Here is a 12,427-nt window from a genome sequence, read left to right as displayed (position 1 = left end):
TAAGGAGCTGCCTTGGTTTTCTCTCCCAATCTAGGTCATGTACGATTTCCACGCTATTGCCAAACACGAGCTTGGTTCTATGTGTGAGATAGCTGCATTTTGATCACATGTGATTTTTGTGGATTTGTTCAGTGAAGTTGTTTGAGATCTGACAGAATTAAGCGGATTAATTGCTACTCTTTAATAAGGTCACCTTTTAAACTTGCTGAATGGACTGATTTACCCTTCAAAGAGAAGGGATGGACGTATTTGACCCATTCTTACATAATTATCATGAGAGACCAAATATATAAAGACAATGGCTAGACCATATATAAGAATAGAAATTTCACCTACAGCCTGCAGCAACCTGCCTGGGAAACTGACCCCTTCCCAGGAAGCCAGCCCTCTGTAAATCAGATTTGCAGAGATAGGAAGCCAGATTCCTATCTCTGTGACAATCCAAGAAACTAAGCAACAAATTCTCTAACAATTGACCCCAAATGACCAGCTCTAGATTAATAACCAACAGCTTTCTTAATCTATGTCCTCTCTTCCAGTTTAGGACCAATCAGAGAAAGCCAAATCTGTATCCTTAACCAATCACATAGGACATCCGCTTGTAGTCAGCCTGCCTACTGCTTCCCCAGGCCAACAGCCTCCAATCAGGGCACACCTGAGGCCTTCCCTTTTTTCTGCTTTAAAGCTTTCAACTCTGCCTGCCTTTGAGTCTTTGCCAAAACGCAGGCGGCACTGGCCCACTCCTTCACTATAGCAAGTTCAGAGCAAATAGCCTTGTTTTCCTTGGTCTTCGTTTATTTCCACAGTTAACCAGAGAGACTTAAATACACGTGCATGTATGCATAAAATATGTATGTGTGTATGTACATACAGACTGGCAGCACAGAGTTAAATATCCTTTCAAAAATTAGTTTTAGGGGCTTCCCTGGTGGCGCAGTAGTTAGGAATCCACCTGCCAATGCAGGGGACACAGGTTCAAGCCCTGGTCCAGGAAGATCCCACATGCCGTGGAGCAACTAAGCCCATGCGCCACAACTACTGAGCCCACGTGCCACAACTACTGAGGCCCACGCACCTAGAGCCTGTGCTCTGCAACAAGAGAAGCCACCGCAATGGGAAGCCTGTGCACCGCAACAAAGAGTAGACCCTCTCACCGCAACTAGAGAAGAGCCCGCGTGCAACAATAAAGACCCAACGGAGCCAAAAATAAAATAAATAAATTTATTAAAAAATAAATTAGTTTTAATTGGCAAATGACTGAATTTTAATTCCAGGATTCTTTGGCAAATATCTAGGTAAAAATGTGTCTAAACAAAATGGAGGCGCTTTCCCAGAAACTACTGTATCCAAAATGTCATGGTTCTAAATTTGCAGAGGGTTACCTTAAAAGTGTAACCTGTGCTGCGTTGGAGAATGGGTGGCCGGCCCTCAGGAGGGGCAGTGTCTGCCTCCTCCAGACCCTCTTTGGCCCTAAGATGGTGAAACTAGGACAGACCCCCCAGCAAACTTCAGGCTGGGGGAAGCCGAAGATTCTGGGCAGGGCAGATCTTTATCTGTTCCTAGAAAGGGACTGTGACAACCAGAAACCACAGGTGGACAGAAACACCAAAGGCTCCAGGTATCACTGGAGGAGAAATGCAGAGAGGGGCCCTGGGGTCAGATGAGGAAGAAGAGAGCTCTGTGGGATCACTGTCACTGTCACAGTGAGGACAGGAGGGACGAATTAATCAGCCTTGCAAATTGAATTGGGCCCCTGTGGACTGAAAGAAATTAAGGTAACCTTCAAATAAATCAGCTATGGCCAAGTATGTAACATTTTTATTAAAAATGTAAATCTAACCCTGGCTTCTAAACCAACCAGACTGAGCATCTTGACTTTCTGTGACTGGCCTTGTGAGACTAGAGTTGGGGTCTGGGGGGTGTCAGGTGGTGGAGACACAGGCTGCTCCCCTGGTCCTGTCGAGTTGGGGCCTGGGGCAGAGGTGAGGGGTTTGATGCAGGCTGTCAGATGTATCTGTACCACCAGCCGTCTGACCCCATGTCCCTGATCCCAGCTGTCCTCCCTACCCTTCTGCACCACAAAGGGGACGCCCAACCGCACCCAAGCTCTCCAAACTGGGTGCACTGTCACCATCATGCTAATAAGTCAGTGTTTCCTTTTTGCTGGTAAAATCCTTTCTGGCAGCTTAAACACATGTTCAGCTACTGCATTCGAGTTTCCAGCACACCGTCTCAGGTGTGACATCTTTTGTTTTATCATTAAATTATCACTTTTTCTGCCTGAGTTCAAATCCTAACTCCATCCCCTGCTCAATCCGTGCCCTCGGTGCCTCTGTTCTCTCATGTGGAAGAAAGCAGTGCTAAGTGCGTACTTGGTTGGGTTGACGAGAGGATTCAATGAGTCAAGTGCTCAGGGGGGTCCCTGGCGCATGGCAGGCACAGCGGACATCCTAGCTCCTCATCACTAATCTGTCAGTGGGGACCGGAATCTAGGCACTCAGTGGCGGGCAGTCGTGGAATGTACTCTCGGGCTTTGAGGGCTGCAGACAGCTCCAAAGGCAGCCATCCCAGGAAGGAGAGAAGGAATGTGGCAGAAATCATGTGCTAGCTGAGAAAATAGTACTTGAAAAGAAATGAGATATCCCTGAAGATGCTGAGATATTTGGTAGAAAGGGCCTTGGAGATGCTGCTGGTGAGGCCAGAGGCTGGCCTCCGTGTTTCTGAAGCAGTAGCCCTGCTTTGATCGTGTGGTTGGGCGAGCCTACCAAGCAGGGTGATGCCTTTTGAGTTTTGACCATCGAGGTGGTCAGAACTGCTACCTGGTGGGCCAGCTTGGCTGAAGGCCTAAGACCCAGCAGACTTCTTCTGGTAAAGCTTCCCTGAGGCCAGGACCGGCTGCATGATTTGTGGGACCCAGTGTGCAATGAGAATGCAGGCCTCTTGTCTGAAAAGTAGGAAATGGTGCTGTTAAAGATACTAACAATACACAGCTTTTTCCTTTCTTCTAAGCCTGTCGTGATGCTTTTTATTTGCTACTTAATGTCACGCTCCATCAGGCGTGAGGACAGTGAAGTGAAGGTGCAGACCCTCAGAGGCTGCCAGGATCCCGTTCCCGCCAGCTACTGGACTACAGGGCCCCAGCAGGGGTGGGAAGTCGACCTCCCCTTCCCACGGGCCTGCCACCCAAGCTCATGGTGGAAGGGGAATCCCAAGGGAATGCAGCTTCCATGCACAGACACACCTGGTGCCTAGATGAGGGGTGGGCCTCCTACAAGTGACCTGCTAAACACGCCACGGCACAGCCAGCCTGGGGCGAGGACGGCTGCCTGCTCTGAGGCTCCTGCTGGGAGCTGAGGGCGCCAGAGACACACTGGCCTCTCGGTCACTCCCCACCACGACCAACATGACCCCGTCACTGGCCTGGGCTGAGGGCAGCAGCAGGCTGGGGTGGGGTGGGCAAGGCTGGGGAGCAGGTCGCTGAGAACTGTCTAGTTCCTGGTCCCAGGAGGCAGTGGGATGCAGGACCCCAAGCCCCCAGCCTTCTATTGCCCCATCAGACTTCACTTAACAAAACACAAATTCAAAGGTAAAATTATTAAGCATTTCAAGACCACGACCACAAAGCATGAAATCCTTAAGTACGGGGCCCTCCTGAGCCTGGCGCCCTGTGTGACTGCCCTGATGCAAGCCCATGGCCCCCTTGACACCCCCTCTCAGCCCTCTGGCTTCTCAGCACCCGGTGCAAGCTTCCCTCATGGGATAAAATCTGCATGCTGTAAGCAAAGGGCCACAGAAATGCAACCAAAAATGGTCTGTAATGGATTCTGTCTCACTCACAAGTCCCCACTCCTGCTAAGGGCAAAAAAATGAAAAAGAAAAGTTGAACACCGTGAACTTGCTAATCAAAGCTAACTCAGTCTCTTCAGCCTTCAAGAACTCCTTCCGAGTTAACTCAGTCCCATCAAGATAAGAGGAGTTCAAGTACATTCAGGTTGGGGTTTCCTGTCAGGGCTCCTTCTCCCCACGCCTTCCCCGACAGCGTCCTGGCTCCGGCTTCTGCCTCTAAGACGTGCAGCTAAGGCGGTGCCTGTCCTGGGCCCACTGAGCAGCAGTCGGCCTGGTCCTTGAGCTCTGGCCACAGAACCCTCCGAGACCACCGCCTGGCCTCCCATGTTCTCCAGCCACGCTCACCTTGGGCCTTTCCACTGCTGTTATGACCTGGGGGAGCGAGCCAAGGCCTTTGTATCTGATCTCCTGCCTCTTCCTACCTGATGGGAACTTTCCCAAGTCGTATCCTTTGACCTTGTATCCTGCTTCTGGGTCCAAGTCCACCAGATTTGGTCAGTGTTTCTTAAAGGGGAGCCCTTCGAATTTAGAAAATCCCTTTCTTCTCTGAACCAAGTTCAGTTTCAAGACTATTATCTCATGTGCACTCAGAGTTGGTCTTAAGACTCAATGGTTAAAGGGTCTTTTTTTTTTCTTCTCTTGTTACATTTCTACTACAAAAATCACAATCCTCCCTGAGACAAACAGGTGCCTCTGGATGAATGAGAGAAGGAAAAGATATTAATATATTAAGATTTTTATTTCTCTTTTACCTCTAGCATAGTACTTACCACAAATGTATTGAAATTGTTTCCTTATCTGTTTTTCCAAATAGAGTGTAGTTACCTAAAGGCAGGGGACAAATATCACTCATTTTCTATGTCAAGTACCTAAATATTGTGCCTGGCGCTTTAAAGGCCCTCAGAAATGGATGGATGGATGGATGGATGGATGGATAGGTGTGTGGGTGGGTAGGTGAATGGACAGGTGGGCAAGTGGATGGGTGAATGAATGAGTGAAAGGATGGGTGGTGGATGAATGGCTGGGTGGATAGATGAAAAAAATCTTCAGGGGCTTCCCTGGTGGCGCAGTGGTTAAGAATCTGCCTGCCAATGCAGGGGACACGGGTTCGAGCCCTGGTCTGGGAACATCCCACATGCCGCGGAGCAACTAAGCCCGTGCGCCACAACTACTGAGCCTGCGCATCTGGAGCCTGTGCTCTGCAACAGGAGAGGCCATGACAGTGAGAGGCCCGTGCACTGCGATGAAGAGTGGGCCCTGCTCACCGCAACTGGAGAAAGCCCTCGCACAGAAACGAAGACCCAACACAGCCAAAAAGAAAAAAATCTTCAGGACTTTCCTGGTGGCACAGTGGTTAAGAATCTGCCTGCCAATGCAGGAGACACGGGTTCGAGCCCTGGTCTGGGAAGATCCCACATGCCGTGGAGCAACTAAGCCCGTGCACCACAACTACTGGGCCTGCGCTCTAGAGCCTTCAAGCCGCAGCTACTGAAGCCCGCGCGCCTAGAGTCTGCTCCGCAACAAGAGAAGCCACTGCAATGAGAAGCCCGTGCACAGCAAGGAAGACCCAATGCAGCTCAAAATCAATCAATCAATCAATCAATAAACTTTTAAAAAAAATATCTTAAAAAAATGTACCTAAAAAAAAAAATGTACCTAGCAAACTCCTACTTGTAACCAAATGGAGTCCCATTCCACCCTGAGACGTAGAGGAAGCTGGGGCTATAGTATTGTAGTTGTGGTTATTTTAATGGGGCATCTTATTATCCTGAACAAAAATTATCGTTCTATTGGTAAGGAAGAAGGGCAGAGTGGATAATGGGTTTCCAGGAACAGCCAGAGGAGTTGCATTTTAGCCGAACCTTTGCAAGATGTGTGAGAGGGAAAGGGTATTTTGAGCTGAGGAAACAGCCTAACCAAAGGGGTGGAGGCGAGAGAGCCCATGGCAGGTGCAGGGGCTCCTAGTAAGTTCTTTCTAAGTGTTAGCCCATCACTGTTACTATACCCAGGCAGAAGGTTCTGTAGAAAAGATTTGTATTTCAACCTACACTGTAAATAAATATTACGTTATAGAATGGGGTATGAAAGACTGACTTGTAAATGTGGGCTGCCATTATTTTTTGAATCTCTATTCTAGCTGGGCTGTGTCCTTTTTGTTCATTCCTAACATGCCTCGTCCCTTCTCCTTCCTGTTCTCAGCCGCTCCTGCCAGAGAGCTGCCTATCAGTCTTCTCAAAGATCCAGCTGCGGTTTTGTTGATCCTCTTCTTTTTTTCTTTAATTTCTGTTCTTTGTTATTTCCTAATTTCCTTCCTTCTACTTTAATTTTGCTGCTTTATTCTATTCTCTTCCTTCCTTCTAGAGTTGGACACTTATTTGGAGTGTTTCTTCTTCTTTTTTTTCTTTTTGGCTACACCGTGCAGCATGTGGGGTCTTAGTTCCCTGACCAGGGATCGAGCCCACGCCCCTTGCATTGTAAGCGTGGAATCTTAACCACCGGACTGCCAGGGAAACGCTCTTCTTTTCTAATGTGTGTGTTTACGGTTATAACTCTCCCTCTGCATAATCCTGCAGTGGGATTCTTCTAGTTTAGCACATAGTGATCTAATTACCTTTCGGTTCTCAATATTTTCTGATTTCCCTTATGATATCTTCTTTGACCCTTATATTGGGTGATTCGTGAATTTGAATTTTAAAACATATGGGTTAAAAAAAAACAATTTTACCTAAAAATAGAGTTGCCATGTGATCCAGCAATCCCACTCCTGGGCCTATATCCAGAGAAAACTATAATTTGAAAAGATACATGCTCCCCGATGTTCATAGCAGCACTATTTACAATAGCCAAGACGTAGGAGTAACCTAAGTGTCCATAGACAGATGAATGGACAAAGAAGATGTGGCATATATATATATATATATATATATATGTATGTATCCCACTGTAATTTATTAATGGAGAGACATGTAGTTGCTGTTTATTTATTTTTACTGCTTTATATGACCAAGATGTAAGCTATTTATCTTCTCTGCCACCAAAGGATATTTAGCTTATTTCCATCTTTTCTCTATTATACATAATGCTGCTATGAACATTCTTAATAGCTCTAGTGCTCATACTTTTACGTATGAGAAGCAAAACTAGAAGTGAAACTGTCAGGTCATAGCATCACCAGATAATGTCAAATTGCACGCTAGGTACTTCCCTGGTGGTCCAGTGGTTAAGACTCTGTGCTCCCAATGAAGGGGGCAGGGGTTTGATCCCTGGTCAGGGAATTAGAGCCTGCATGCCGCAGTGAAGATCCTGCATGCCACAACTAAGACCCGGTGCAGACAAATAACTAAATAAATATTTTAAAAATTGCACTCTAAAGTGGTTGTCTATCCTCTGTGTCTCTTAATCTCTCTTGAAGTTTTCCCTACATTTTCTGCTCTACTTTGCATTCTGGATTTTTTTTTTTGTGGTACGTGGGCCTCTTACCGTTGTGGCCTCTCCCATTGCGGAGCACAGGCTCCAGATGCGCAGCCTCAGCGGCCATGGCTCACGGGCCCAGCCGCTCCACGGCATGTGGGATGTTCCCGGACTGGGGCACGAACCCGCGTCCCCTGCATTGGCAGGCAGACTCTCAACTACTGCGCCACCAGGGAAGCCCTTGGATATTTTTAAAAAATATCTTCCAGTTCATCAATTCTCTCTTCATCTCTGTCTGATCTGCCATTAACCCTGTCTTGAGCTTTAAATTTCATTTTTTATATTACTCATTTCTAGAAGTTCTATTTGGAGCTTTTACTTTTGTTTGTTTTTAATTTTTATTATGGATATCTCAAATATATAAAATTAGAGTTAATAGAATATGAAACCCCTATGTACTTATGCTTATTCACCTTCCACAAGTGCCAACCCACACAGCTGTCCACTCTGGGATTATTCTGAGGCAATCTCAAATATCATATCATTTCATCTGTAAATATTGTTCAGATCTGCCTATTCTTGTTTTCATGATGTATTGCTATTTTCTTGAGCGTTTGAACCTTTCATTTTGGCCTTGAATCATTATAAGCATTCTTATCGCACAATCTCTTTTGGCCCTGCTGTTGTACTATCTCAGAGTCTTAGGGCTCTAATCCTCCTGTTTGTGGCATCTGCTGTGTTCAAGATGACCTCTTTCTTCATGAATACAGGCATACCTTGGAGATATTGTGGGTTTGCTTCCAGACCACCACAATAAAGCACATACCAAAATAAAATGCATCACACGAATTCTTTGGTTTCCCAGTGCATATAAATTTATGTTTCCACTATACTCTAGTCTGGGAAGTGTGCAATAGCAGTATGTCTATAAAAAACAAGGCACATACCTTAATTAAAAAATACTTTATTGCTAAAAAATGCTAACCATCATCTGAGCCTTCAGCAAGTCATAATAGTAACATCACAGATCACTGTAACGAATAGAAAAAGAATGAAAAAGTTTGAAATATTGTGAGAATGACCAAAACGTGGCACAGAGACATGAAGTGAGCAAATACTGTTGGAAAATGCTGCTGAAAAACTCGCTTGGCACAGGGTTGCCACAAACCCTCAATTTGTAGAAAATGCAGTGTCTGTGAAGCACTATAATGCAAGGTGCAACAAAACAAGGGGTGCCGGTACCGGAATTTGGTATCGTGAGCTCATCTTTGGAGGAGCTTGTTTTTCCCAGGAGAACTTCTTGCTACCTGAGTTGTAAGAGTGTCCCTCTAAAGCCATTTTGCAGCTGCTCTGCCAGGTGGCCCAGGGTTATCACCAGCCTGGGACCAATTTTTTCCTTTGGCATGAGAATCTCAGACCATGCATACAATACCACTTTGGGCCTCAAACCCATTCAAAGCACATAGGTGAGGTTTGGATTTTTCAGAGGATCCTTTTGTAAGTAGCCTGTTCTCGCCTGTGCTGTGATAGACAAACTTCTTGTTATCTCCTCATGCCAGGGGACAGGGTTTTCCTAGCTCTTCACCCCTTCACTGAGAGATCAGCCTTCAGAAGAGCCTGGCTTTTCAGGCAGTCAGTTTCACCTGTCCACCTCCTGTCCTCCGAAGATCTTACCTTCCATCTCCACATCTCATCCCAATCTGGAGGCCAAAGCCAAGGCCCCTGGGTTACTGGCTCTGATTGCATCCCTCCCTGAGGCAGCTGTGGGGTCAGATCCCATGATTAGCACTCTGGTTTCTCCCTCTTTGTTCTGGCCCCTGGGGCTATCCCTTTCTTGCTTGCCAACTCAGCCTGCGCTTACGGTTTCTTTATGTAGGTATATTTTATCCCGCATTTCTATGTTTTTGTATGGAGAGTTTTTTCACATTACACCGGTCAAGATTTTGTCAGAACTGAGTCCCCTTTATTGTGAAAGCTGGTTTAATTTGTTTCTGCTTTTGTTTCTTACTTGCAATTTAAAAAATAAACCTAGGAACTTCCCTGGTGGCGCAGTGGTTAAGACTCCGTGCTCCCGTTGCAGGGGGCCCGGCTTTGACCCCTGGTCAGGGAACTGGATCCCACATGTATGCCGCAACTAAGGAGCCCACCTGCCACAACTAAGACCCGGTGCAACCAAATAAATAAATGAACAAATATTTAAAAAATAACACACAATTATCATAGCATCATGCTCAGATCAGACCCACCTGCCCCCAAAGCCACTGCAGAGGTGCACCCATTCCCTCTGGTCCTTGCTTTGCCAAGAACTTTGGGTATGAATGGTCTATCTGTACTACACAGAGGCAGGCCTGCTCAAGACTCTGGTTCATGTGACCACACTTCAGTCATCCTACAGAGACTTTGAGGACAGAGTCCCTGACCTTTTTTTTTTTGCGGTACGCGGGCCTCTCACTGTTGTGGCCTCTCCCGTTGCGGAGCACAGGCTCCGGACACGCAGGCTCAGCGGCCATGGCTCACGGGCCCAGCCGCTCCGCGGCATGTGGGATCCTCCCGGACCGGGGCACGAACCTGTGTCCCCTGCATCGGCAGGCGGACTCTCAACCACTGCGCCACCAGGGAAGCCCTCCCTGCCCGTTTTTGGGGACAGACCAGCTCTGGTTTTTGCTGTATGAAACATACGAATAGTGCTCTGTGCTGCTCCCATTTTGCAGAATTCTGGATTTTGCTGTGATACGGCCTCTGTCTTTTTTCTTTGTAAGTAGGCGACCATCCATCTAAAATACTGATTTGTATCACTACCGCTAAATAGCCAGCCAGCAAAAACTAGCCTGAGTGTTCATAACCTAGTTCTTTTCCTGTCAAGAAAGAAGAATCTAAGAGATGGAGTAAGTTTTACCTGCCGCTGCCACAAATCTTTAGCCCCTGGGCTCAGTCCCTGCTGTGCTCCTTGCTCATGTTCTGGGTTCGATGAGGGAGGGGCCAGGCTTCCCCCTCCAAACCCCTCTCTGCCCCGCTGCCAACTGATGTGAGGCAGAATTTGGCCAGGCCCGTATCAAAAACCCCACTGAGAAGGTTCTCTTTGTGATGATGAAAATGTTCCAAAATTAGATTATGGTGGTGGGTGTACAACTCTGTAAATATACAGGAATATTACTCTTTAAATATACGAAAAAATTTAAAACCATTGAATTGTGCACTTCAAGCAGTAAATTTATGGAGTATAAATTAAATCTCAATAAGACTATTTCTTTTAAGGGCATAAAATTATATGGGGAAAAAAACCTGCTTGGGCACCAAAGCCCTGCTGTGACCGTAACCTCCTCCCATGCACCACGCTGTTCCAGGCACCGTGACTCGGCACAGACCGTCTCCTCCACCTGGGATGCCCTTGCTGCTGACCTCCTAGGTATCCTATACAGCTGAGCTGCAGCGTGGCTTCCTCCAGGAAGTTTCTCTGATGCTCTGTGCCTCCCGCAGTATCCTGGCTTACCTCTGCCACTGCTGTGGTCCCATGGAAACCAATGTCCCCAGTTTATTTATTGGTTTGCCTCCTGTGACTACATCTTAGTTATCTCGGCACCTCTCGGGTCTGTCTAGGTGCCTGGCCCCTTGAAGATGCTCCGTTGATTCTTCAACCAGACCCAGCTGGCTTCCCGGGTCTCCCTATTGAGTACTGAGCCCTCTGCAGTGGTAGGTACTGTAGCGGTGAGCCTGCAGGCGGTTAAAACTCCTGTGGAACTACCGAAATGCCTGGTTACCCTCCTCCTTGCACTCCTTTTTAGCTTTTTCTTAACCTCTGATTTAGCAATTACCAATTAGCAGTTTTGCAAGAAACACCTTCCTTGTCTTGCTGGAATGCTTCTCTACTAAGGTGCTTTTCCCTTGGGGAGTGGAAAAAAACTAGGGGACTGCATGTACTAACTGAATGAAAGAGCGGAGAAAGGCCAATTAACATTCAGCTAAGAGAGGAAATGATTTCTCCCATCAGCAATAAAAAGTGACAGCTCTATCAGAAAATGAGCTGGGGGAGCCGCAGAGCCTGGCCGGGCAGGTGGGGCGGGAAGGAGTCTGCGGGCCTCCTCGCGAGGGGTAGGGATGGCTGAGGGCAGAGAGTGCTGGGACTCAGGGAGTCGCTCAGGTATCCAGAGGAGCCCTCGGGAGGCGGCCCGCCCACGAGGTCTTCCACCTCGTCCCTCCTTTCTGAGCTGCTCCCCCCTCCCTCCCCGGCAAGAAGACTAGCTCTGTTCAGGTTTTAGAGCCGGAACTCAGAGCTCTGACTCTCCTAGCGGCTTCTCCCTGTGCACTCGTTTCCTCCGACCTTATCATAAAAGGAAGCCACGTGACGTCTATTTATGGTAGCGGCGTGGTCTGGGGAGAGGAGGCTCACAGTACGTGAATTCCAAGGGCTGATGAAATTGTTCTGGCCCTCCGGATCTCTCCCTGCCATGAATGAATAATCGAGCGCGGGGGCAGGGCGGAAAAATCAAACTCCAGGGTTATCTGACAGACGGGTGCCTGCCTGAGCGCTACGTAGGTAATTTGTTCTAGAAATCAGAGCTTATAAACCAGATAGGAGTCAAAAGCTCCTATCAAATTCAACAGCTTTAATGTGAGAGGAAGTGCAGAGAAAAAAGAGGGGGGAAAGCACCCCCATTTGGCCTGGTGAGGAAGACATTTAGCTTTCAAAAATATAACCACGTTCTATTTTAAATGTAAGTACATTTTTCTGAAAAAGAGGAGGCCAATGAGACAGATACAGCAAACAGCAAATGATACAAAGGAGATCTGAGACTAGAGCAGCTGTTCGTTTCAACTGGAAATACATCAAGAAGCAGTTTGGGGTTGTGTTTTGTAGACGGTTCCGGACCACGTCCTGTCTGATTTACAAAAATGAAACAAATTCAGGAGAGCGGGTTCAGAGCCTAAGAGCATCAGCTCTTCCCAAGGCATCTATGTGCCCATATCATGGGGACATAGGGAGCAGAAACTGTCTGCTGAGACAGTGCAGGGATTCTCATTTCTCCAGACAGCTGTCTTCAGCAGACATTCGTGGGGGAAAGGCAGAAGTCTGGAGCAGCATTGTCAGAGATGATAGCTCTGGGGCTTTGGTTTTCTGAATGGCTCCCAAATGCTTTTGAACTGGGATTTCTGATCGGGTCTCTTGTCCAAA

This window comes from Aethalodelphis obliquidens, unplaced genomic scaffold, assembly GCF_003676395.1.
Source record: "Aethalodelphis obliquidens isolate GAN/ISIS:26980383/991018 unplaced genomic scaffold, ASM367639v1 scaffold8, whole genome shotgun sequence".
NCBI lineage: Eukaryota > Metazoa > Chordata > Mammalia > Artiodactyla > Delphinidae > Aethalodelphis > Aethalodelphis obliquidens.
Note: the sequence above shows the minus strand (reverse complement) of the source record.